The sequence below is a fragment of the Theropithecus gelada genome, chromosome 14, assembly GCF_003255815.1.
Source record: "Theropithecus gelada isolate Dixy chromosome 14, Tgel_1.0, whole genome shotgun sequence".
NCBI classification, from domain to species: domain Eukaryota; kingdom Metazoa; phylum Chordata; class Mammalia; order Primates; family Cercopithecidae; genus Theropithecus; species Theropithecus gelada.
This window is the reverse complement of record NC_037682.1, coordinates 12,184,149-12,209,274: the sequence shown is the minus strand read 5'-3', so window position 1 is coordinate 12,209,274 and position 25,126 is coordinate 12,184,149.

Genomic DNA, 25,126 nt, shown 5'->3' with positions numbered 1-25,126 from the left:
TGCAGAGCCATGATCGTGCTGCTGCACTCCGACCTGAGTGACAGAGTGAGACCTTGTCTCAAAAAAAAAAAAAAAGAAAAAGAAAAAAACAAAAGAAAATGGCAAAGGAAAGAAAGAAACAAAGGAAAAAAAAAAAAAAAAAAGAAACAGTGCCACCTCCACTCCTGCAGACTGAACAGAGCCACTGGCCCCCCAATCTGTGAGAATAAAGAACTGTGGTTTTAAGCCACTGGATGTTGGGTGGTTTGTTACACAGCATTATTGTAGCAAAAACTAAACAATACAATCTTGCACATAGTTGAATGTATAAAACCTCAATATACAAATTAAGATTAGTTGTTCAGGGAAAATCCACATCACCAAGGTCAGGAAATTAATCATTGCTCAATGCCCCAGGAGCCTCCATGTGCGCCTCCTGATCACCACCTCCTCCTTCACCCATGGAGGTAATCAAAATTTCCCTTCTTTCTTTCCTTCCTTCCTTCCTTCCTGCCTTCCTTCCTTCCTTCCTTCCTTTTCTTTCTTTCTTTTCTTTCTTTCTCTTTTCTTCCTTTCTTCCTTTCTTTTCTTTCTTTCTTTCACTTTTCCTTCCCTCCCTCCCTCCTTCCCTCCCTTCTTCCCTTCCTCCCTTCCTTCCTTCTTTTCTTTCTTTCAATAGAGTCTTGCTGTGTTGCCCAGGCTGGAGTCCTGTGGCACAATCTTGGCTCACTGCAATCTCCGCATCCCTGGTTCAAACAGTTCTCCTACCTCAGCCTCCCAAGTAACTGGGACCACAGGTGTGCACAACCATGACTGGCTAATTTTTTTTTTTCTTTTTTGTAGAGATGGGTTTTCAGCATGTTGGCCAGGCTGCTGTAGAATTCCTGGCCTCAACTGATCTGCCTGCCTTGGCCCCCCAAAGTGCTAGGATTACAGGTGTCAGTCACTCATGCCTGGCCGAATTTTTTACTTTTCTTTATAGCATACCGTACATATATGCATCTCTAAATTTGATAGTTAGCTTTTCATTGTTTAACTTTAAGTTTTAATTTTCGTGGGTACATAGTAAGTATATATATTTATGGGGTACAGAATATATTTTGATACAGGCATACAATACATAATAATCACATCAAGGTAAATGGGGTATCCATCACCTCAAGCATTTATGCTTTCCTTGTGTTACAAACAATCCAATTTTAGTTGTTATTAAATGTACAATAAATTATTATTGACTGTAGCTACCCTGTTGTGCTATCAAATACTAGATCTTATTCATTCTATCTAATTATATTTTTGTGCCCATTAACCATTTGCTCTCCATCCCCCACTACCCTTTCCAGCTTCTGGCCATGAGTTTGTTTTAATTGTTAGCTCCTACAAATAAGTGAGAACATGGCCAGAGGCAGTGGTTTACCTCTGTAATCCTTCGGGAGGCTGAGACCAGTGAATCGCTTGAGCCCAGGAGTTGGAGACCAGCCTGGGCAACACGGTGAAACCTCATCTCTACAAAAAATACAAAAAAATTAGCCAGGTGTGGTGGGAAACACCTGTAGTTCCAGCTACTTGAGGGGCTGAGGCAGGAGGATCACCTGAATACAAGAGGTCGGGGCTGCAGTGAGCTGTGATTGCGCCACTGCACTCCACCTGGGTGACAAAGTGAGACCCTGTCTCAAACAAACGAACAAAAAAAAGGGTGAGAACATACAAAATTTGTCTTTCTGTGCCTGGTTATATCACTTAATGAAATAATGGCCTCCAGCTCCATTCACGTTGTTGCAAATGACAGGATCTCATTTTTTTTTATGGCTGAATAGTACTCCTTTGTGTATATGTACTACATTTTCTTTATTCATTCATCTGCTGATGGGCACTTAAGTAGCATCCAAATCTTGGCTATTGTAAGTCACGCTGTAATAAACATAGAAGTGCGGATATCTCTTCAATGTACTGATTTCCTTTCTTTTGGGTATATACCCAGCAGTGGAATTACTGGATTATATGGTAGCTTTATTTTTAATTTTTTGAGGAACCTCCAAACTGTTCTCCATAGTGGTTGTGCTAATTTACATTCCCACCAGTAGTGTACGAGGCTTCCCTTTTCTCCACATCCTCACCAGCATTTGTTATTGTGTGTCTTTTGGATATCAGCCATTTTAACTGGGGTGAGATGATCTCTTATTGTAGTTTCAATTTGCTTTTCTCTGATGATCAATTATATTGACCATCTTTTCATATACCTGTTTGTCATTTGTATGTCTTCTTTTGAGGAATATCTATTCACATCTTTTACCTGTTTTTAAAAGATTTTTTCCTATAGCGTTTGAACTCTTTTTTTTTTTTTGCAATGAAGTCTCAATGTCACTCAGGCTGGAGTGCAGCAGTGCGATCTCGGTGCACTGCAACCTCTGCCACCCAGTTTCAAGCGATTCTCCTGCCTCAACCTCCCGAGTAGCTGGGATTAGAGGCACCTGCCACCATAAGAGACGGGGTTTCACCATGTTGGCCAGGCTGGACTTGGACTCCTGACCTCGTGACCACCTGCCTTGGCTTCCCAAAGTGCTGAGATTATGGGCACGAGCCACCGTGCCTGGCCGTGAACTCTTATACAGTCTGGTTATTAGTCCTTTGTAAGATGTTTGCAAATGTTTTCTCCCATTCTGTGGGTTGTCTCTTCACATTATGGATTGTTTCCTTTGCTGTGCAGAAGCATTTTAACTTGATGTGATCTCATTTGTCCATTTTTGTTTTGGTTGCCTATGCTTATGAGGTAGTGGTCAAGAAATGTTTGCCCATTTCAATGTCCTGAATATTTTCCCTGACGTTTTCTTGTAATGGTTTCATAGTTGGAAGTGTTAGATTTAAGCCCCTTTTTGTTTTTTTTTTTTTTTGAGACAGAGTATCGGTCTGTTGCCCAGGCTGTAGTGCAGTGGCCTGATCTTGGCTCACTGTAACTTCTCCCTCCTGGGTTCAAGCGATTCTCTTGCCTCAGCCTCCCGAGTAGCTTGGATTACAGGCACTCACCACCACGCCTAGCTAGTTTTTGTAATTTTAGTAGAGACAAGGTTTCACCATGTTGGCCAGACTGGTTTTGAACTCCTGACCTTGGGTGGTCTGCCTGCCTTGGCCTCCCAAAGTGCTGGGATTACAGGCATGAGTCACCGCACCTGGCCCAGATTTAAGTCTTTAATCCATTTTGATTTGATTTCTGTACATGGCGAGAGAGAGTGTCATTCTTCTCCATATGGATATCTAGTTTCCCCAGCACCATTTATTGGAGAGACTGTCCTTTCCTCAGTGTATGTTCTTGGCACCTTTGTTGAAAATGAGTTCACTGTAGATGCATGGGTTTGTTTCTGGGTTCTCTATTCTGTTCCATTGGCCTATGTGTCTATTTTTATGCCAGTACTGTACTGTTTTGGTTTCTATAACTCTGTAGTATAATTTGAAATTAGGTAATGTGATTCCTACAGTTTTATTCTTTTTGCTCAGGATAGCTGTGGCTATTCCAGGTCTTTTATGGTTCCATATAAATTTTAGAATAGGTTTTTTTTCTATTTCTGTGAAGAATATTTTGGTATTTTGATATAGATTGCCTTGAATCTGTAGATAGCTTTGGTTAGTATGGACATTTGAACAATATTGATTTTTCTAATCCATGAATATGGAATATCTTTCCATTTTTTCATGTCCTCTTCATTACTTTCATCAATATTTTATAGTTTTCATTGTAGAGACCTGTCACTTCTTTGGTTAATTCCTAGGTATTTAATTTTATTTGTAGCTATTGTAAATGGGATTAATTTTTTGATTTCTTTTTCGGACTGTTCACTGTTGACATATAGAAATGTTACTAATTTTTGTACGTTGATTTTGTATTCTGCAACTTTACCGAATTTATCAGTTGTAACAGTTTTTTGATGGAGTCTTTAGGTTTTTCCAAATATAAGATCATATCATCTGCAAACAAGGATAATTTGACTTTTTCCTATCCAATTTGAATGCTCTTTCTTTCTTTCTCTTATCTGATTGCTCTAGCTAGGACTTCCCTTTTGATTGTTTTAACTTGTTTGAATGTAATCTTATTGTTTGTATTTTTTTGTGTCCTGTATTTTTTGTTCAGTATTGTCTATGAGACTCATCCAAGTGTTACATGTAGCTAGTTTGTTCATTGCCATCACTGCATAATATCCATTACATGAACTTATTTTTACATTTATTTATTCTACTGATAATGGATATTTCAGACATTTCCAGGTTTTTTTCTTTTTTTTTGAGATGAAGTCTCGCTCTTGTCCCGCAGGCTGGAGTGTAATGGCACAATCTTGGCTCACTGCAACCTCCGCTTCCCAGGTTCAAGCGATTCTCCTGCCTCAGACTCCCAAGTAGCTGGGATTACAGGCACCTGCCACCATGCCTGACTAATTTTTGTATCTTTTTTTTTTTTTGAGACGGAGTCTCGCTCTGTCGCCTGGGCTGGAGTGCAGTGGCCGGATCTCAGCTCACTGCAAGCTCCGCCTCCCGGGTTCACGCCATTCTCCGGCCTCAGCCTCCCGAGTAGCTGGGACTACAGACGCCCGCCACCTCGCCCGGCTAGTTTTTTGTATTTCTTAATAGAGACGGGGTTTCACCATGTTAGCCAGTATGGTCTCGATCTCCTGACCTCGTGATCCACCCGTCTCGGCCTCCCAAAGTGCTGGGATTACAGGCTTGAGCCACCGCGCCCGGCCAATTTTTGTATCTTTAGTAGAGACGGGGTTTCACCATGTTGGCCAGGCTGGTCTCGAACTCTTGACTTCAGGTGATCCACCCACCTCGGCCTCCCAAAGTGCTGGGATTACAGGTGTGAGCCACCGTGCTCAGCAGATGTTTCCAGGTATTTTTTTTGTTGTTTTTATTACAAGCAATCCTGAGTAATTATTCCTGTGTATCAGGTCTAGCAAACTTATTCTGTAAAGAACAGATAATAAACATCTTAGGCTTCGTGGGTACAGCTGGTTTCTGTTGCATATACATTCTTCTTTTTAAAAAATAGAGATGAGGTCTCACTGTGTTGCCCAGGCTGGTCTCAAACTCCTGGGCTCAAGTGATCCTCTTACCCTTAGCCTCCCAAAGTGCTCAGATTGCAGGCATGAGCCACCGCTCCCAGCCTACGTTCTTTCTTTCTTTTTTTAAAAAGTAAAAATATGTTTTAAAAAGAAAAATGTAAAAACCATTTTAAAATGTAAAAATTATTCTTAGCTTGCAGGCTGTAAAAAACAGGTTGTTGGGGTTGGCTTTGGCTTATGGGCTGCAGTTTGCTGACCTCTGCTTTCTGCCCCTGGGTGCATGTGACAAACATTTCTCCAGGAGCACAATGGCTTGCATGTCTTTTGCCTCACTGGATGATGCCTATCTTAAATTGAGCACATGGAAAACGGAAATTTCATCTTCTCTAGCAAATGAATCTGTGGATACCAGCTTCCTGGGGAAAATGACATTCCGGTGGTTGCCATGGGACCTGAGCCCCCTGCAATGTCTTCCCCCTTCATTCCAGATGGTAGTGAATGGTACTGCTGTCCAGCAGGTGCCCATCAGAGTGGGCCAGGGAGGGTGGTATCAGACAGATCAGAGGTGGGTCACAATGGGCATTGAGGCTAGGTGGGGAGCTTGGATTTTATTCCACCTGTAATAGAAAACCAGCTTAGGAGGTGGAGCAGGATGGTGACAAATGAGCTATTCTTTAAAAGGATCACTTTGGGCCGGGTGTGGTGGCTCACTCCTGTGACCCCAGCAGTTTGCTAGGCCAAGGCGGGTGGATCATCTGAGGTCAGGAGTTCGAGAACAGGCTGGCCAACATGGCGAGACCCCATCTCTACTAAAAATGCCGAAAAAAAAAAAAACCTTAAATAAATAAAATAAAATTAGCTGGGCATCGTGGCAGGCACCTGTAATCCCAGCTACTAGGGAGGTTGAGGCAGGAGAATTGCTTGAATCCGGGAGGCGGAGGTTGCAGTGAGTCGAGATTGCGCCATTGCACTCCAGCCTGGGTGATGGGGTGAGACTCTGTCTCAAAAATAATAGTAAAATAAAATAAAATAAAATAAAAGGATCACTTTGGGTTCCGATAATGGCTCTTAGGGGGACAAGAGGGGAGGTAGAAAGGCAGGCAGAAAACTCCTGAAGGAGTGTCATGATGGGGACACCCACAGCTCCAGTCACCCTGCACCTGAGCAAGTCTCTGAGCCATCCCCACCCTGATCCCCTTGCACATCCTGTACCCCATTTCTGCAGTCCTCTCTCCCCTTACACAGTGAACATAGTTCAAATATCCCGCCCTGGCTGACCCCACTCCCAAGCCCCCAGAGTTTCTCTGTAGACAATTAGGTGACCCTGCTTCACATGACTTAAGGATAAAATGTGACACATGCTTCAAATCTGTGAGTTTTTTTTTTTTTTTTTTTTTAAGGGAAATATCTTTTATTTTATTTTAGACAGAGTCTTGCTCTGTTGCCCAGGCTGGAGTGTAGTGATGCCATCTTGGCTCACCGCAACCTCTGCCTCCTGAGTTCAAGCAATTCTTGTGCCTCATTCGCCCGAGTAGCTGGGATTACAGGCACCCACCACCACGCCTGGCTAATTTTTGTATTTTTAGTAGAGATGGGGTTTCCCCATGTTGGCCAGGCTGGTCTCTAACTCCTGACCTCAGCCTCCCGAAGTGCTGGGATTACAGGCATGAGCTTTAGACAACTGTATCTTTGAGTCTTATCTTTGCAGTTCAGCTGACCACAGGCTATTGAGTGGGCCTTGAAGGAAAGAATGTGGAACTGAATCTGTTATCTGGCAACCACCTGGGAGACTGGCAGGGCAGAGACGGTTCTGACTGTGGCGATTAGGAAACAGGGCCGCGTGGATACACCTGCAGACTGGGTCACCAGAAAAGATACAGCTCTCACTAGAGTGTATAAGCCCAAATTGGAATCCACGGGGTATGTGACATCCTCGAAAGAGTAAAGGCAGGTCGGGGTGAGTTAGGGTGATTGCAGTAATAGTGGCACCCACGCTGTGCCACAGGGAGTGAACTGGAGGTGCCCAGGGCTTGGGTCGCCCTATAATGCCAGCTGGAACACACCTTGCTGTTGCTTAACTAAGAGTGAGTCTCTCTTATCGCTCCTCCTGCAACGTTAACTACCATTAACTGTTAGCAGTTGTTACAACCGCCTCTGCCCCAAGATACAGGACAGAGGGCACTGCTTGTACTCCTTGGCTCTACTCCCATCTGTTCTCCAGGGAAGCTGCAATACAAATTAACTCATCAAAAAAGGTCAAGCCATCCAGTTACTTTGGAATAAAGGGAGAAGAAGAGGAGGGAAGTAGAACTGACTGCTGGAGGAGGGGGCAGAGGAGTGGATTGGGAAAGGATAAATATTGTTTTTTAAAATTGTAAACAAGTTATTTATAATATTTTATAATAAAGGATATGTTTTATTAAAAATACAGCAGATTATTTCAAGGTCGGCTAGACCAGTACTACACACACTGTATTCCTGGGACAGGACCTGGTCCGTGAACTGTTGGTTACCAGTCCGAGAAGAAATAAGCAGAGAAGTTAAGAGAAATTCTTTAGAAAGTTTCGTAGCAAAATTGGACAGCATAATTTTCTGACTGTTGTGAAAGGAAAATAAATCTTGGGACTCCAAAATCACCAAGCTAAAGGGAAAAATCAAGCTGGGAACTGCAGAGGGCAAACCTGCTTCCTATTCTATTCAAAGTTACCCCCTGAGGCTCACCTAAGACAAATGCATATCTGATAGCTTTCTCTGCCCTTTTTTTTTTTTGGCGATGGAGTTTCACTCTTGTTGCCCAGGCTGGAGGGCAATGGTGCCATCTTGGCTCACTGCAACCTCTGCCTCCTGGGTTCAAGTGTTTCTCCTGCCTCAGCCTCCCGAGTAGCTGGGATTACAGGCGCCCACCACCACACCCAGCTATTTTTTTATTTTTAGTAGAGACGGGGTTTCACCATGTTAGCCAGGATAGTCTCAATCTCCTGGCCTCGTGATCCACCCGCCTCGGCCTCCCAAAGTGCTGGGATTACAGGCGTGAGCCACCACGCCCGGCCCTTTCCTAGTAATTTCTAATGTACTATACGGAACTATTGGTCTCTGACCCCTGGCAGTAAAGAAAAATAGCCTGGTTCTTCAGCCCAGGGATTCTGAGAAGCATTGAGTCCAGTGTGGGGAGGTGTGGGGGTGGGGGCGAAGAGGCTGAAGCATTGAGGCCTGTGTCCCTCTGGGAAAGGCGGTATTTGGACACTGGCCCTATAAAGAGAGTGCCCGCGGTGTTGGGCAGAGAAGCAGCCACATCTGAAGAGGAGAGGCCACTACAAAGAACACAGAATAAACAACTCACCATGGGCAGTCCCATCGGATTTCCTCGTTCTTAGCCCAAACTCAACACCGGAAGAATAAGCAGAGAGCAAGAGAGTGTGAGAAAGTAAACCACCCTCCTTGCTCACCTCCCCGTCTCCCTCGCTTAGCTTTCTGGGCAGGGTTGAAGGCAGATTTGAAACAAATGACACTAAAGTTCTTAAATGGTAACGCCAAAATGAGACTCAGAATGGGTTCACCCTGGAGCCACATCTACCCAAGCATCGCTGCTGAAGTCAATGCAGAATTTCCTGAGTTGTGCCAGAGAAATTCTGCTACTTTGGACTTCCATTTCAGTATTTTGGGCAGCTGGCTTCCTACACCAAAAATCAGATGAGCCACCCCTGAATGAAACACACTTATGAAGACTAGACACCTGCCACTAGTAGGGGAGAAGGAGAAGGGCATCTTCGAGGACCTCTGAACCCAGTTGGGAGATAGCACCAAAATGCTATTGACTGAAATAATCAAACTCTGTAAACAATTTTTTTTTTTTTGAGATGGAGTCTCGCTGTGTTGCCCAGGCTGGAGCGTGGTGCCATGATCTCAGCTCACTGCAACCTCTGCTCCCTGGGTTCAAGCGATTCTCCTGTCTCATCCTCCTGAGTAGCCGGGATTAGAGGTGCGCACCACCATGCCCAGTTAATTTTTGTATCTCTAGTAAAGATGTGGTTTCACCATGTTGGTCAGGCTGGTCTCGAACTCCCGACCTCAGAATATGTGCCCGCCTCAGTCTCTCAAAGTGCTGGAATTACAGGCGTGAGCCAACGCGCCCGGCCCAAACTCTGTAAAATATTTTAAGAGATTTATTCTGAGCCAAATATGAGTAACCATGGCCTGTGACACAGCCCTCAGGAGCCTCTGAGAACACGTGCCTGTCACACGCATCTGTGCGAAGAGACCACCTAACAGGCTTTATGTGAGCAATAAAGCTTTTTATTTTGCTTGGGTGCAAGTGTGCTGAGTCAGAAAAGAGTCAGCAAAGGGAGATGGGGTGGGGCAGTTTTATAGTATTTGGGTAGGTAGTGGAAAATTACAGTTAAAGGGGGTTGTTCTCTTGCAGGCAGGGGAGGGGCGAGGGTCACAAGGGGCAGGGTGGGGAGCTCATGAGACTCATTGTCCAGGGGAGGAATGTCACAAGGTCGATTGATTAGTTGGGGTGGGGCAGGAACAAATCACAATGGTGGAATGTCATCTTTTGTGGTTCTTCAGTTGCTCCAGGCCATCTGGATGTATATGGGGAGGTCACAGGGGTTATGATGGCTTAGCTTGGGCTCAGAGGCTTGATAGTACCCAAGGTGTTCGGGATACAGCTTGGTTTTATGTATTTTAGGGAGGCATGAGACATCAATCAAATACATTTAAGAAATACATTGCGTTGGTTTAGAAAGGCAGGACAACTCAAAGCGGAGGGCTTCCAGGCTGTAGGTAAATTTAAACATTTTCTGGTTGACTATTGGTTGAGTTTGTCTAAAGACATGCGATCCATAAAAGCGAATGTTTAGGTTAACGATAAAGGATTGTAGAGGCCAAGTTTTATTGTTCATAGGAAGCTCTTATAAAGCAGACTTCAGAGACAGCAGATTGTAAATTGTTTTGTAGTGGACTTAAAAAGGTGCCTGGCTCTTAGTTGATTATCTCCTGGATGTGGGAAGAAAGGAAGGAAAACAAAGGGGAAAGGGGATTCTGCATAGAATGTGGATTTTTCCCACAAGAGACTTTGCAGGGCAATTTCAAGGTATGGAAAGGAAGTAGATTTTGGGGTAAAACATTTTGATTTTCTTCCTTGTTATGCCAGAGTCAGATTGGAAAGTAAGTCATGATGTACAGGGTCAAACAAAACCCATCTGATGAGAATTTATGTTTTGTAGGGCATGACTCCCCCGACTCCTTAGATAGGAATCTGGGCAAGATAAAAAATCAGAGCTTAGTCCTCAGTGCCAATCAACAATGTGAGCACTTCTCAAAGCAGCACAGCCTCTGGGTACGGATTGATCAGATTACTGTGAAAACGGGCTTCTTTGATAATCACAGAGGCGGATCTAGAAGGCTGGTAGAAATTTAATTGACAGGAACAATTTGTTTGGTTTTGTTGGCTAGAAGGCAAAGGAAAGAATACAACAGAATGCCAGAATGCCAAAGGGCTTCTTGGGTAATTCAAACACATTAAGTGACTCAGAGTTATTTAAGCCCAAAGCAGATAAAAACTGGCTCACACCTGTCAAACTGGCACACACCTGTAATCCCAGTACTTTGGGAGGTCAAGGCAGGCGGATCATGAGGGCAGGAGATTGAAACCTTCTTGGCTAACATGGTGAAACCCCATCTCTACTACACATACAAAAAAATTAGCCGGGCCTGGTGGCACGCACCTGTAGTCCCAGCTACTCAGGATGCTGAAGCAGGAGAATCGCTTGAACCTGGGAGGCAGAGGTTGCAGTGAGCTGAGATTGTGCCATTGAACTCCAGCCTGGGTGACAGGCAAGACTCCATAAAAAAATAAATAATAATAAAAAGGTTCAAAGAGCACCTCTGGTGTTGTCCATAATTGCACTAGATAGTGATAAGTAAGATAAGGAAGAGCTGCTTTGGAATTACGGTTTTTTTAGTTTTTTGTTTTTGTTTTTTGTTTTGTTTTGTTTTTTCACATGGAGTCTCACTCTTGTCACCCAGGCTGGAGTACAGGGGTGTGATACCGGCTCACTGCAACAGTCGCCTCCCAGGTTGAAGCAATTCTCCTGCCTCAGCCTCCCGAGTTGCTGAGATTACAGGCATCTGCCACCATACCTGGCTAATCTTTTGTGTTTTTAGTAAAGATGGACTTTCATCATGTTGGCCAGGCTGGTCTCGAACCCCTGACCTCAGGTGATTCACCCGCCTTGGCCTCCCCAAGTGCTGGGGTTACAGGCGTGAGCCACCACACCTGGCCTGCTTTGGAATTATTAAGATCAGCCAACCAGGATTGTAACATCCCTGGTTAGAAATAGTGCAGGAGAAGCAGGAAACTCCCAGTATCCAAGGAGACCGGTAGTGTCACCATGCACCACTAAGACAGGCAGTTCCTTGTCCAGAATGTGCAGAAGAGGCCGGCTCCTCATCCCAGTCCCTTCTTAGCTGTGTCACCATAACCTGCCTCAGAGTCCCCGGCTTGCTGGAACACCTCCCATTTCCTACACTATGCTCCCTGAACATAGTCCTAGAAATGTACAGTGGGGAGATAATGTGGGTGACTGGAAGGTGGTGCTTTACTTCTGTGCCCAGCAAAGGGGTCCCCAGGGCAGAGGCCAGGGAGCACCCCACAAGACTGACCTGGCAGCCTCAATGTTACGTTGCCCAGGTCTCTTTCCAGAACTCTCGCTTGTATCCTCCTGTACCTACGCTAAGTTTCTTATTTTTTTGGAAAAGAGCTAGGTGGTTATTTTTCATTTTCAGAGATCCTCAAAGGGCAAAGCCAACCAAAAGGGGACTTCGGATGTGCAGCCAGCTCCCCCAGTTCAGTCCTCAGACCTGGCCGGTGCCACAGGACGCTCTGAGAACACTTGGAGGTCCCACTACCCAGGGTCATTTGCATATTCAATTAGTAAATATCAGTGTAAAGAATGGAAGGGTGGAGAGTGCAAACAGCACAGCCCCCACACTCCAGAGAACCTCTGCTCACTCCGCTCATCGCCATTCTCCAGACCGGCTGGGCTGCTTCCTTTCTACCGGATCCAAGCCACAGACCAGGGCCACCTCAGATTCTTCCTTCTCTTTCACGCTCCCTTCCCTGTCCTCCTCCCCTGCTCCCCACTATCTAATCCATGACTGCACTTTCTCAGTCTCACCTCTTACAACTTCCCAAATACGAAATGTTGGTAACTGAAGACAATGGGCGCTTGGGGCATGGAGGTTCATTATATAATTCTCTCTCCTTGTGTATGAGTCTGAATGTTTCCAAAACAGAAAATTAGATTTAACAAAAGATAAAGGAATACAATATCTCAAGCTGGTCCCCTCTGCTCTGTTACTTGTAGAATCCAGGCTTTCACCATCTCCCTTGCCCACTTCGGCCCTCCAGCCTCCTACTACCCCGACCAGCCACCCTTGGACTAGCAGTTGTGCTTCCCTCAATGCTGACGTGGATGGGAGCAGGGTCTCCTGTTTCCAAACGATAGTTTAAACTGCCTTTAAGTGAAAGATTTTTAAGACATGTGATGCAGTTAGCCAGACATACTTTACCCCAGGCTGGGGTTTAGGGCCTGGGTTCTAGTCCCAGCAACGCCTCCAACAGGGTGTGAGAATGAGCTATTTCCTCCACTTCTGTTTTGCACAAGTGACATACACAAAACCACCACTAGCCCTGGGCCCAGGCCTTCACTGTCAAAGGGATTTGAAGAATTTTGTCATCATATTTGAACCTCAAAACAGTCCCAGAGGAAGGAGGGCATGTTTTAAGATGATGTGATCCAGTGCTTTCTTGGTATGAACTAAGCACCTTCCCCTCCCTCCCTCTTCCTAGGGGAATGTTGAGACGTGTCTGGCTCCAGTCAATTAACAACCTCATCTGCACTGACTTATTTGTCTGAAACATGTTCAAAAAGCAAAGCAAAGAGAAAAGAGGAGAAGTCTTGGAGGAAGAAGGAAAGCAGACACAGGATATTAGGATATTAGGATAAATGTTTAAAGGCGTGTATTTTAGCTTATTAGGATAATTATGCATCAACCAGATTCTTTGGATGACAAACCTGAAGTTCACAGAGGTGACCTGATCTGGCCAAAGTAATTCTTTTTTGGGGGGGGTTCAGGGGGAATGGAGTCTCGCCCTGTTGCCCAGGCTGGAGTGCAATGGCGTGATTTCGGTTCAGTGCAACCTCTGCCTCCCGGCTTCAAACAATTCTCCTGCCTCAGCCTCCTGAGTAGCTGGGATTACAGGCACCCACCACCATGTCCAGCTAATTTTTGTATTTTTTTAGTAAAGGCGGGGTTTCACCATCTTGGCCAGGCTGGTCTTGAACTGCTGACCTCCTGACCTGCCCGCCTCGGCCTCCCAATGTGCTGGGATTATAGGCATGAGCCACCCCACCAGGCCAAAGTAATTCTTAATACTCATAGTAAGAGTACAAAATGCTTATTGTGTATCAGGAGCAGCATAAAGAGCTTTTCTCATGGAAGCCTTACAAGGACCCTATGAGATGAATAGCACCCCCTTTATAGAGATAGGGAAACAGATCCAGAGAGTTACAAGTCCTGGAACCAGGGGTTGATCCCTGCTCTGCTGGACTCCATGGACCATGCATGGCCCTGACTGTTCTTCCGCATGTCTTCCGGCCCCACCAGATCACTTCCCAGCTAGTGTTGGAACCTAGATCGGGCCCAGTGGTCTTTCCTGGTGTTTTCTCAAATGGTATCCAAGGGCTTCCCTGGTTCTAAAACAGAAATAAATAAATGAATGAAGCAAGGAAGGAAAGAGGTATGGAAGGGAGAAAGAGAGAGAGAAATGAAAGAGGCGCAGAAGATTCTCAGACTTTTTCTTTTCTTGCTCTTGTCACCCAGGCTGGAATGCAATGACATGATCTTGGCTAACTGCATCCCAGGTTCAAGCGATTCTCCTGCCTCAGTCTCCCAAATAGCTGAGTTTACAGGCATGCACCACCACGCCTGGCTAATTTTGTAATTTTTAGTGGAGATGGGGTTTCACCATGCTGGTCTCGAACTCCTTACCTCAGGTGACCTGCCCACCTCGGCCTCCCAAAGTGCTGGGATTATAGGCGTGAGTCACCACTCCCGGCAATTCTCAGACTTTCAAAGCCAGTGATACCAGAGTGTTCAGTACTTTGACCTCCACCTCCAGGCTCATATCTTCTTCCCCTCTCCCATCCTGTTCACAGCCTCACAGGTCAGTGTAGCCTGCCACGATCCCTGTTGGACTGAACAAATGGGGCGAACAAGGGAATAAAAGACAAAGACAAAAGAGTATATTTGGAAGAAGGGGTCAGGGGGCACCTTGCCTCTAGTGGATGAGGGCCCCAGGCTTTACACAGCCATCTGTATTTATTGGTAAAAGAGATAATGAGAAGGGGGGTAGTGGTTGTCAGACTGCAGTTTGATTCACAGCAGGCTTGTGAGACTGCATCCTTCGAATAATAGGTGCTAGATTTCCCAGTAGATAACTTCAAACAATAGGTGCTGGATTTCCCAGTAGATAACTTCAAGGGGCCCGGTGCCAGGGAGTGATGGCCCTCAGCAAACCTCCTGGTGGCAAGCACAGTTGTGAGTTTGCTCACATCCTGTATTCATGATAAACAGTTTGCTGTTTGATCATATAGCCTCCAGTGGAAAGGTGAGTTAGTCACGATTGCTTTGGCCTTTTCGGCACCCAGCATCTCCCCCTTTCTGTTTATGTATTAGTTGAAAGAATGTAAGGTCAGGTTGGGCAGCTCTCATTTTCCAATTGATGGTCCATCCGATTTTACAGACTATGAACTGAAGACAGAGACAAAACCACATTATTCCAAGAACTACATATAAGATGTAAATGTGGTGCCTTAGATAGGTCCAAGGGTTGAGGCTCTCCAGGCCTTGCTGGAATTCGGTCCAGTCTTCTAAAGAAGGCTGAAATCATTGAGTTTGCCTATTTAAATCAATAATTTTGTTTTGTAATTGACCAATATCAAAGGTGATGTTGGATGTGAAAGCTCCCTGCAAATGGGCTTTCACAAGGTCCCACGGATACTCACTTTGGTTATATTCTAAGTTGGTTACACAAATATGAGTGTGATTAAAATGACAACACAATTGCTGCTGCAACTGCAAGCTTTGTACTTGTTGCCCTAACCATAGAACCATGGATTTTAACATTGCCACTTCAGTTTGTAACTCAGAGTTCATTTTATTCTGAAGTAGCCACACTTGGTTGGATGTGCGCATCCAGTTCTCCATGTACTGAGCTGTTTGAATAGAATTACGCAAAGCTACAGAGGACATCGCAACAGAAGTTATTAGTGTGACCAAGGAACCGATAGCAAAAATTACCATGCCTAAGGCTCTATGGACACAATGAGTAAGCTGAGTTAGAAGAAGTTTCACAAAATGCAAAGCAGGTGTGGCAACCCAAGGCTCAGAGAGATTAACAGGAATCCATAGCCCAGGGATGTGACCTAAAATCATCAAAGTAGACAGATTATGTGTTTGCAATGTGCTCTGATTAATGCAGTGATATAACTGGCAAGATTTACAGGTCAATTCGGTATTGTTTACCTGGAGCTGGTCCTTGTTAGGTGCCAAAAAGACATAAGGATTACAAACTGTAAATTGAGTGGTGACATTCTTTGCAAATGTAACATTAAGACCGCATTGCTTACTATTGCTATTATTGGACAGTATCCCAGTCCAGATGCTGCCATTCATAAATGGGAGTGCTGCCTTCCATATCATCTCTTGAATTGGTCCTTTCCTCCCTAGATAATGCCACTGAGGAAAACGTAGGCTAAAGCCTGCTCCATGCCAAGCAATCTGGGTAGCAGACTGGGATTGGATCCCAGTATTGTATAAAGAAGCAGCATTAAAAGCTTGCCACCAATGCCAGCGAAGTTTGTGCCATGATTTCTGATTTTCATCTTTTCCATCTAATTGATCTTTAGGTCCCAATCCACAATGTCTCCAGTTAACATAGATTGTTTTCTAGCCAGTGGACCAAGATACTGGGTCCATAGAGGTGAGTAGGAACTATTGAATGGAATCCTTTCCATATAATCAGCACAATTAGGGTGATTGGGCCAGGAATGGTTGGTTAGCACACCAGTTACATTAATAGAATCAAGACTTAATAGGTACATGACTTTTCCATAGTGACTCAATCGTGTTTGAGCTTGAATTTAAGACAGCTATGGCTGAGCGACGTCTTTGTGGTGACACACAAAGGAAGTCCTTCCAGTGGAGCAGTATAATCAGTGACATTATTCTGAGAGTCTAACTGTTCTGTCAGGGGGAGTCAGGGGTCCTGGAGCCCACTCTCCCTGATCATGATAAAGCTCCGGAGGAGTGTCACTCCAAAGTACAGGTCATACTACTGGGGGATTGGGAGCATATGCCCAATATGTTTTTGCCTCTGCACAGGGAAAACATTGCACAGGACATTGTGGCTAACATGGCCAAGAACATGGAATCAGGGATTTTGGCCTGTCCCTGATGCTACTGTAGTTTCTCAGCTTCCGGCATGGTTTTCTTAAATTGTCCTCAGGTTATGGGGGTTGATGTCATCAGACTCTGGTCGGACTTCTCTCTGTCTTTGCACTCAGGCTCAGCTGGCTCATGGCTCGTACTGGAGGGACCAGGCCCATGGTTGGCCACCCTGGGTTCCTCAAGTCTCCCGTTCCAGTGTCTCATGTACCTTGAGGGCACCCATACCATTTGGCCATCTCCTGTAAAAACACAAGCATGCCCTCGTCCCCACATTAATAAATCCACCGGACCTTTCCATTGTCCTTCTTCCTTTCCATTGTCCTTCTTCCAGGAATTTCTATAACACTTTTGGATAAACTTTCCCCTTTTCATCTAATACTTGCCAATGTCTTTCTTCTGGAGTCTTACCATTCATACCAGGAGTCAAAAAACTTAAGGTAAATAAGGCTAAATGCAGTTTTGACTGAGGTGGTAGTTGGCCTCCTATACTCCCTTTTTGTCTGTTCAACTTGCGTTGTAATGTTTGATGTGCCCACTTTGTAATGCCTTGTTCTTTAGGATTATAAGGAATTCCTGTTTTATGGATTATAGCCCAAAGCTGTAAGAAATTTTTAAAAGCATGACTAGTATTAACGGATCCATTGTCAGTTTTTAATTGTTTAGGTATCCCCATATGAGCAAATGATGACAGACAATGTCACCGTACATGACCAGCTGTCTCACCTGTTTGGCATGTAGCATGCAGCATATGAGAATAAGTGTCTATAGTCACATGAACATAGCTGAGCTTACCAAAGGCTGCTATATGTGATTGTGTGTGTGTATATATATATGTATGTGTATATATATATGTGTGTGTATATATGTGTGTGTGTGTGTGTATATATATGTAAAATTCCTATGTGTGACTGGCTATATTTACAACATAAGCTGAATCACAGACAATGTTGACAGGATCTAAAACTGTGAGCTGTAAAACCTGAATGACTGCAATTAGCTCTGAGCATTGAGCTGAAACCCCAGAGGTCATTATTGTTTCTGGACTTTTTTGGGATAACAAATACCGGTGAATTCCAGGGGCTAACTGACTTTTCTATATGTCCTGCATTCAATTGCTCTTTTATCAACAGATGAAGTTGACTTAGCTTCTCCTGTGTTAGGAGCCACTGATCCACCCACACGGGTTTGTCACTAAGCCATTCTAATGATAAGGCAGTGGGTGGAGGAGAAATATCAATGACCCCCGTCAGAAATCCTGACGTCCTAACCCTTTTCTATCTTTTTTTCCAGTTACTGATATTGGGTTAGGGTTTCCTCGTAGAAATTTCCCTAAACTTGCTGGGCGCAGTGGCTCATGCCTGTAATCCCAGCACTTTGGGAGGCTGAGGCAGGTGGATCACGAGGTCAGGAGATCGAGACCATCCTGGCTAACACGGTGAAACCCCATCTCTACTAAAAATACAAAAAATTAGCTGGATGTGGTGGCGGGCGCCTGTAGTCCCAGCTACTCGGGAGGCTGAGGCAGGAGAATGGAGTGAACCCGGTAGGCGGAGCTTGCAGTGAGCCAAGATCATGCCACTGCACTCCAGCCTGGGCGACAGAGCAAGACTCCATCTCAAAACAAACAAACAAACAAACAAACAAAAAAATTCCCTAAACGTTTTCTACTCTGATATCTTATGACCTTCAACATTTTAAATCCTAGGTTATCAAAGTTTTCATTTGTAAGTCTCATATCCCATGCTGTAAGTAAGTCTCAATCCCATAAATTGATAGCTATATTTGCAACCTAAGGCTGAAAAGTACATGACTGTCCATCTGGACCAAGACAAGCTAAAATCTCAGCACTCTGTTGAACACTTTGAGCTGTTCCTACTCCCACTAGGGGCGTAGAAGTTAATTGCAAGGGCCAGGATGGGGGCCAATTGTCTTTAGATATTACTGACGCATCAGCTCCCGTATCCATAAGCCCATAAAATTTCTTTCCTTTAATTTATAAAGGTAGGTCTATTAGAGGCTATGGGTTGAGATAAATAGATTTCTCATGTAGTTGTGCTCCCGAACCCTTTATTTCCTCATTTCTCCTTTGGTGGAGAAGGGTGTAATTTGCAGGTAATAAGCAATAATTGAGCAATATATTCTCCCAGTTCAAAAACCCAAAGATCCTGTGACATTAAAACTACTTGAATTTCTCCTTCATGATCACAGTCAATCACTCCTGGGACCACAGTGATGCCCTGTAAGTTAAGATGGCTTTTGCCCAAAATTAGTCCCATGTATCCTGTTGGTAAAGGTCCCCAAATACCAGTGGGAACTTTGATAGGTTTTTCTCCACCAACTACTGTTATTCTTTCTCTGACAGGTAGATCTAATCCTGCACTTCCTGGTGTTCCTGGGGTGAGGGAATCAATGTGCCTCTGGGAATCCATCCCTGAAACGGGGTTGAGGTCAGAACAGGGAATGCCCTCATTGTTTGTGGGGCCTGGGTCCAGACCCCCGTCTCATTTCCCGGCATGGGGGTGCTATTCTGATGAAATTTTGAGCAGCACTGATTAGCCCAGTGATTTTCTTTGTTACAGCGAGGACAGAGTCCTGGTGTTTTTTCCACTGGGTGGGGCACTGCATTGTAAGGTCCTTTCTGTCCTGAGATCTGGCGGCATTCCTTTTTAAGATGTCCAGTTTTTCCACAATTATAACATTTTCCCATTTTAGGGTTTGACCCTTGGCTCCTTTTAGATTTGTCAACTGCTAAATTAGCCATTGTTTGCATTAACATTGCAGATCAATGAAGCTCAGTTCCTACATCCTGACAAGCTCTGAAAAAATTTCCCAAGTTTTTTGTACACCTCACAGGTGCCAGTGCACATTTACAATCCATGTTTGCATTCTCAAAAGCTAGAGTTAAGGTTAGCATTTCTGCAGCCACAGTATGAAGAATCTGACAGTCACTGCCTCTTGTAATCTTGCAAGAAATTGCACATAGGGCTCCTGTGACTCTTGCATGATTGTAAAAAGGATTGTGTAAAAAGGATTGTGCTGGGACTCCCTCTTCACGAATTGTGGCCCAGGCACATTTAGCAGCCTGTGCACACTGCTGATAAACAGCATCTGGGAGTGCCATTTGTCATTCCAGGTCTGAATAAGAGCTATTACCTAACAGCATATCCTCTGTAATGTCTCCACATCCAGCAGCATGATTCTGTCTACCCTGGTCTGCACACATTTCTTGCCAACTTAAATTCCATGTCAGATACGCACTAGTGGACAAGCAAGTTCACGACAAGTGTTTCACATCAAAGGGTAAAAGACGCCTAGCGCCGAACACAGATTCTAGCAATCCTAAAGTGAACGGGCTCTGTACACCATTATTTACAACACTCGCTTTTAATTCCTTCAACAACTTAAACTCTGGTGCAGTGTGTTCATGAATAACCTGCTTTTTTTTTGGATTGAAAGGACACAAAGATAGATGTGTACCCGCCCCCCCGCTACACCCTTTTGTTCTGCTCTCTAATCTTTGCACATACCAGAGATTTCGTAAGTTCTGTGAGTACCTGTTTTTCTGCACGTACCAGAGATTTTGTTTTGCACATACCAGAGATTTTGTAAGTTCTGAGGCAAGGTCACAAGACGTGTTTAAGTAAGATAAACTCTTGCTACCATAAACCTGCTCTCCTGCCTCAAAGGTTGAACCGAAATATCAGAAATGGCGGGAACCAATCATAGTTAGCCAAATCGCCTTGTTCAAACACTAGCCAATCATATATCTGATTTGTATAATAACTCTATGCCCACTTTTCTTAGACTATATAACACTGCTCGGAGCTCAGTGGGGGAGCTCTCCTGCCCGTCTCGTTTCGCGAGCGAGTGAGAGTTTCAGGTTCGAACCTGTAATAAAGATCCTTGCTGCTTAGCTTTGACTCTGGACTCTGGTGGTCTTCTTCGGGGAATAAACGGTCTGGGCATAACAGGATCAGGCCTTATGGAAATAGAAAAGCTCAAGGTCCTAAGGGCTCTCCAACTATGGCAGCAGAGCATAAAATTCTTTGCACTGGGGTCTCTATTTCTGCCACTGAAGAAGGTGGTGCAGACGTTTCTGCTATTGGAGGGGTGGTATAGGCCAATTTTTATCCTCCCTCTCCTGTTTTTTATTTTCAGTTGGAGCTGTGAGTGGGACAACAGATTCTTGCAGATTTTTAGATTCAGCCTGCTGTCCCACAGAAGAATAAGGAGATAATTGCAGAAGTACAGTATGAATTAAACTCCAAGTGGAGAAAACAGAAGAATCAACTTTAAGACCTTTTTGATGAGCCCATTTGAATCCTTCTCCTGCTCTGTCCCAGTTTTCCACATCAAGAGTGCCTGCCTGTGAAAACCACAGGTTATGCAAAACAGCCTCCCGCAGCAGCTTCGTGTCTGAGAACTAACCTGAGCCCCAAACTGTCTCAACAGAACTTGAAGAAACTGCACATAATGTTTTTCTTCAATAGACAAATTCTGCCCCATGTTACCCTAATTCAGAAAACCTCTTTAGGACACTGATCAGTACCTCTTTAGGGCACTGACCTTATATCCGCTGCTGGCAGACTCGTCCTGGGGTCTCTGTTCACCTTGTCAATTTCAGTTCCTCTGCTCCAGCAGACCTTCACTCACGTCCTCAAAGTCCCGTGTTTGGATGCCACTTGTTGTGCACCCGATTGTGTTGCTGTTTGGGGTGCCACTGGTAGACTGCCATGATCCCTGGTGGACCAAACAAAGGCGGCAAATGCAGAAATAAAAGATAAAGACAAAAGAGTATATTTGGAAGAAGGGGTCAGGGGCACCTTGCCTCTAGTGAACAAGAGGCCCCAGTTTTATACAGCCCACCATATTTATTGGTAAAAGAGATAACAAGAAGGGGGTGGGGTGGTTGTCGGCCAGCAGTTTGATTCACAGCAGGCTTGCAAGACTGCATCCTGGGAACAATAGGCGCTAGATTTCCCAGTAGATAACTTCAAGGAGCCCAGCGCCAGGGAGTGAGTGATGACCCTCAGCAAACCTCTTGGTGGCAGGCAGGCACAGTCATGAGTTTGCTCACATCCTGCATTCATGATAAACAGTTTGCTGTTTGATCATATAGCCTCCAGTGGAATACTGAGTTGGTCATAATCCCTTTGGCCTTTTTGGCTCCAGAAAGGTCAGGAAGGTTGCAGGAGTCCTGTAATCATCTCTCAGTCCTTGCTAATCCGTGTATAAGGTGCAGTTCCTCTGGTGTTATGCCTAGCAAATGGACTTCGTTCTTAATATGAAGGAAAGGGAAGGTGCTATGGTCTAAATGTTTGTGTTTCCCCACCTAACCCCCAAGGTGATGGTATTAGGAGGCAGGGCCATTGGGAAGTGATTAAGTCATGAGAGCAGAGCTCTCACTCTCATGTGTGGGATGAGTGTCCTTCGAGGCCCTAAAGAGATCCCTCACTCTAGAAGATGCCATCTGTGAATCAGGAAGCAGGCCCTCCCCAGATACCAAATCTGCAGGCACCTTGATCTTGGACTTCCTATCCTCCAAAACTGTGAAAAAAAAAATATATATATATATATATACACATACATACATACACATGAGACAGGGTCTTATTCTGTCACCCAGGCTTGAGTACAGTGGTGTGATCATAGCTCAAGCAGCCTCAGCCTTTCAGTTCAAGCGATCCTTTCACCTCAGCCTCCCAAGTAGTGGGACTACAATTGTGTGCCACCATGCCTGGTTAATTAAAAAAAAAAAATTTTTTTTGCAGAGTCAGGGTCTCCCTGTGTTGCCCAGGCTGGTCTTGAGGGTCAAGGTCCTGGGCTCAAGCCATCCTACAGTCTTGGCCTCCCAAAGTGCTGGGATTATGGGCGCGAGTCACCATGCCCTACCAGAAATAAATTTTTGTTGTTTACAAGCCACCCAGTCTATGGTATTTTGTTATGGTAGTCTGAACAGACTAAGAAGGTCAAGGGAAAATGACCTTGTGAATACTCCCTAAGGAAAGAAGCTATTGACCTGTTTACTGAAGTTTTGCTGACATTGACTGCTTGCAGGGTGCTGTCCTTAGTGCTTTTTTTAATCCTCACCATTCCCCTGAGAGTACAGCCTATCATTTCTAATTTTAGAGGTGAAGAAACCACAGCTTATAGAGGTTGACAAAGGTATTTTATACCACACAACCAGTAATCATGGAGGGGCCATCTGAACCCATGTATTTGATCATTTCATTAAAATATCTAAAAAAAAAAAAAACAACTCTCTTCTTTCTTTCTTTTTTTTTTGAGACGGAGTCTCGCTCTGTCGCCCAGGCTGGAGTGCAGTGGCGCAATCTCCACTCACTGCAAGCTCTGCCTCCCGGGTTCACGCCATTCTCCTGCCTCAGCCTCCCGTGTGGCTGGGACTACAGGCGCCCGCCACCGCGCCCGGCTAATTTTTGTATTTTTAGTAGAGACGGGGTTTCACCGTGTTAGTCAGGATCGTCTCGATCTCCTGACCTCGTGATCCGCCCATCTCGGCCTTCTTCTTTCTTAAGTAAACAAGCCCATATAGATCCGTGGAGGGGAAAAATAAATGTGGCAGTAGTGAGAGGTCACTGAACTGTAGCCCTGAGGGTACAGTTTGATCTGGGACCTCATATGCAGAGCTGAGGCCCCATGGAGCGCCCCCTGCTTGTAAGTTTCAGGAGGGCAGAGATCCTGTCATCCCAAATCCACTGCCCAGAAGGCATGCAGACATCCTCCAGGAGCCTGGCCCTCTGGAGTGGTTCTTCCCAGCTGGCTGCAGAGAAGGCTCAAGCGTGGACACCTGGGAGTGGCCACTGGCTACCAGTCCTCGCTTTGCTTAAATTCCCCATCTGTCTTTGCAGTACATTGTTGTCGTCGTTATTTTTGAGACGGAGTCTTACTCTGTCACCCAGGCTGGAGTGCAGTGGCGTGACCTCGGCTCACTGCAAACTCTGCCTCCCAGGTTCAAGTGATTCTCATGCCTCAGCCTCCCAAGTAGCTGTGACTACAGTCACGCACTAATTTTTTTTATTTTTAGTAGAGACGGGGTTCGCCATGTTGTCCAGGTTGGTCCCCAACTCCTGACCTCAAGTGATCTGCCCGCCTCGACCTCCCAAAGTACTGGGATTACAGGTGTGAGCCACTGCACCCGGCCTGGTTTTCTTCTTTATCTCAGTGACACCATGGTCAAGTTGCTGAAACCCCATATGCTTCAGTTTCCTCCTCTATAAAGTGGGGATAAGATAAATTTAATAAGGATTATATGAGATAATGCATGTAAAGCGTTTGTCTTAGCACAGTGCAGGTGACACGTGCTCCCGAGTCTTGCTGCCATTGCTCCACCTGCACTGGGCCTGCTTCAGTCCCTGAGCCTCCGTGGGGCCACATGGGGCCGGCACAGAGAGATGCATTTCACTATCCCAACTCTGAGACACAGCCACTGATGGGTCTGATCCGGCCTCGAGGCATCTGCTCTCCCACCTCTGCCCTGTCTTTCTCTCAACCCCCCGCCCTGCTGAGCTTGGTCCTCGAGCCCACTCAGGGTGGCTGCCATCACTGTTTGCCCCCCACTTAGACCTGGGTCTCATCCAATCTCTGACCCAGCTGCCAGTTGGTGGGAAATCAGAAAGTGAAGCCCGTGTTGAACCGAACTGCGAGGGTGCGACCGGCCAAATCCAGATTGTGGGAAACTGCAGGTCAACAGTTTCCGGAGAATCTGTTACTGGGCTCTGTCCTAGAGAAACTGTAGGGAAATTAAAGAGGCCAGTCATCTCCAGTTAAACAATGAGCAAGACTATAGAGTTTAGTGATACACACCAGTGTGGCAAAACTATCAAAAACTCAAGTGTGTGATTCTCATAAAAGTCAGGACAGGGAGCCAGGCGCTGTGGCTCACGCCTGTAATCCCAGCACTTTGGGAGGCTGAGGCAGGCAGATCACGAGGTTAGGAGTTCAAGACCATCCTGGCCAACATGGTGAAACTCCGTGTCTACTAAAAATACAAAAATCAGTTGTGTGGGTGGCGTGTGCCTGTAATCCCAGCTACTCAGGAGGCTGAGGCAGGAGAATCACCTGAACCAGAGAGTCAGAGGTTGCAGTGAGCCAAGATCTCTCCACTGCACTTGAGCCTGGTGAAAGAGTGAGACTCCATTTCAAAAAAGAAAAATAAATACATAAAAAATAAAAAGTCAGGACAGGACTGGATTGGGGGTGGGGAGGGTTTTTGGTTGGAAATGGAAAAGTTCTATTTTTAGACCTGGGTAGTGGTTACAAAAGTATTCACCTTATAATAATTTGTTAAGGCCATACATTGGTTTTGTGTGGGTTTTACCTGTGTGGTTTCTTTTTTTTTTAAGTGCATATTATTTGTGTTTGTGTCGTACTTGTGGTTTGTTTTTTTGTTTTTGAGACAGTCTCTGTCACCCAGGCTGGAGTGCAGTGGCACGATCTCAGACTACTGCAACCTCCGCCTCCTGTGTTCAAGCAATTCTCGTGCCTCAGCCTCCCAAGTAACTGGGACTAGAGGCGTGAGCCACTACTCCAGTTTTTTTTTTTTTTTTTTTTTTTTTTTTTTG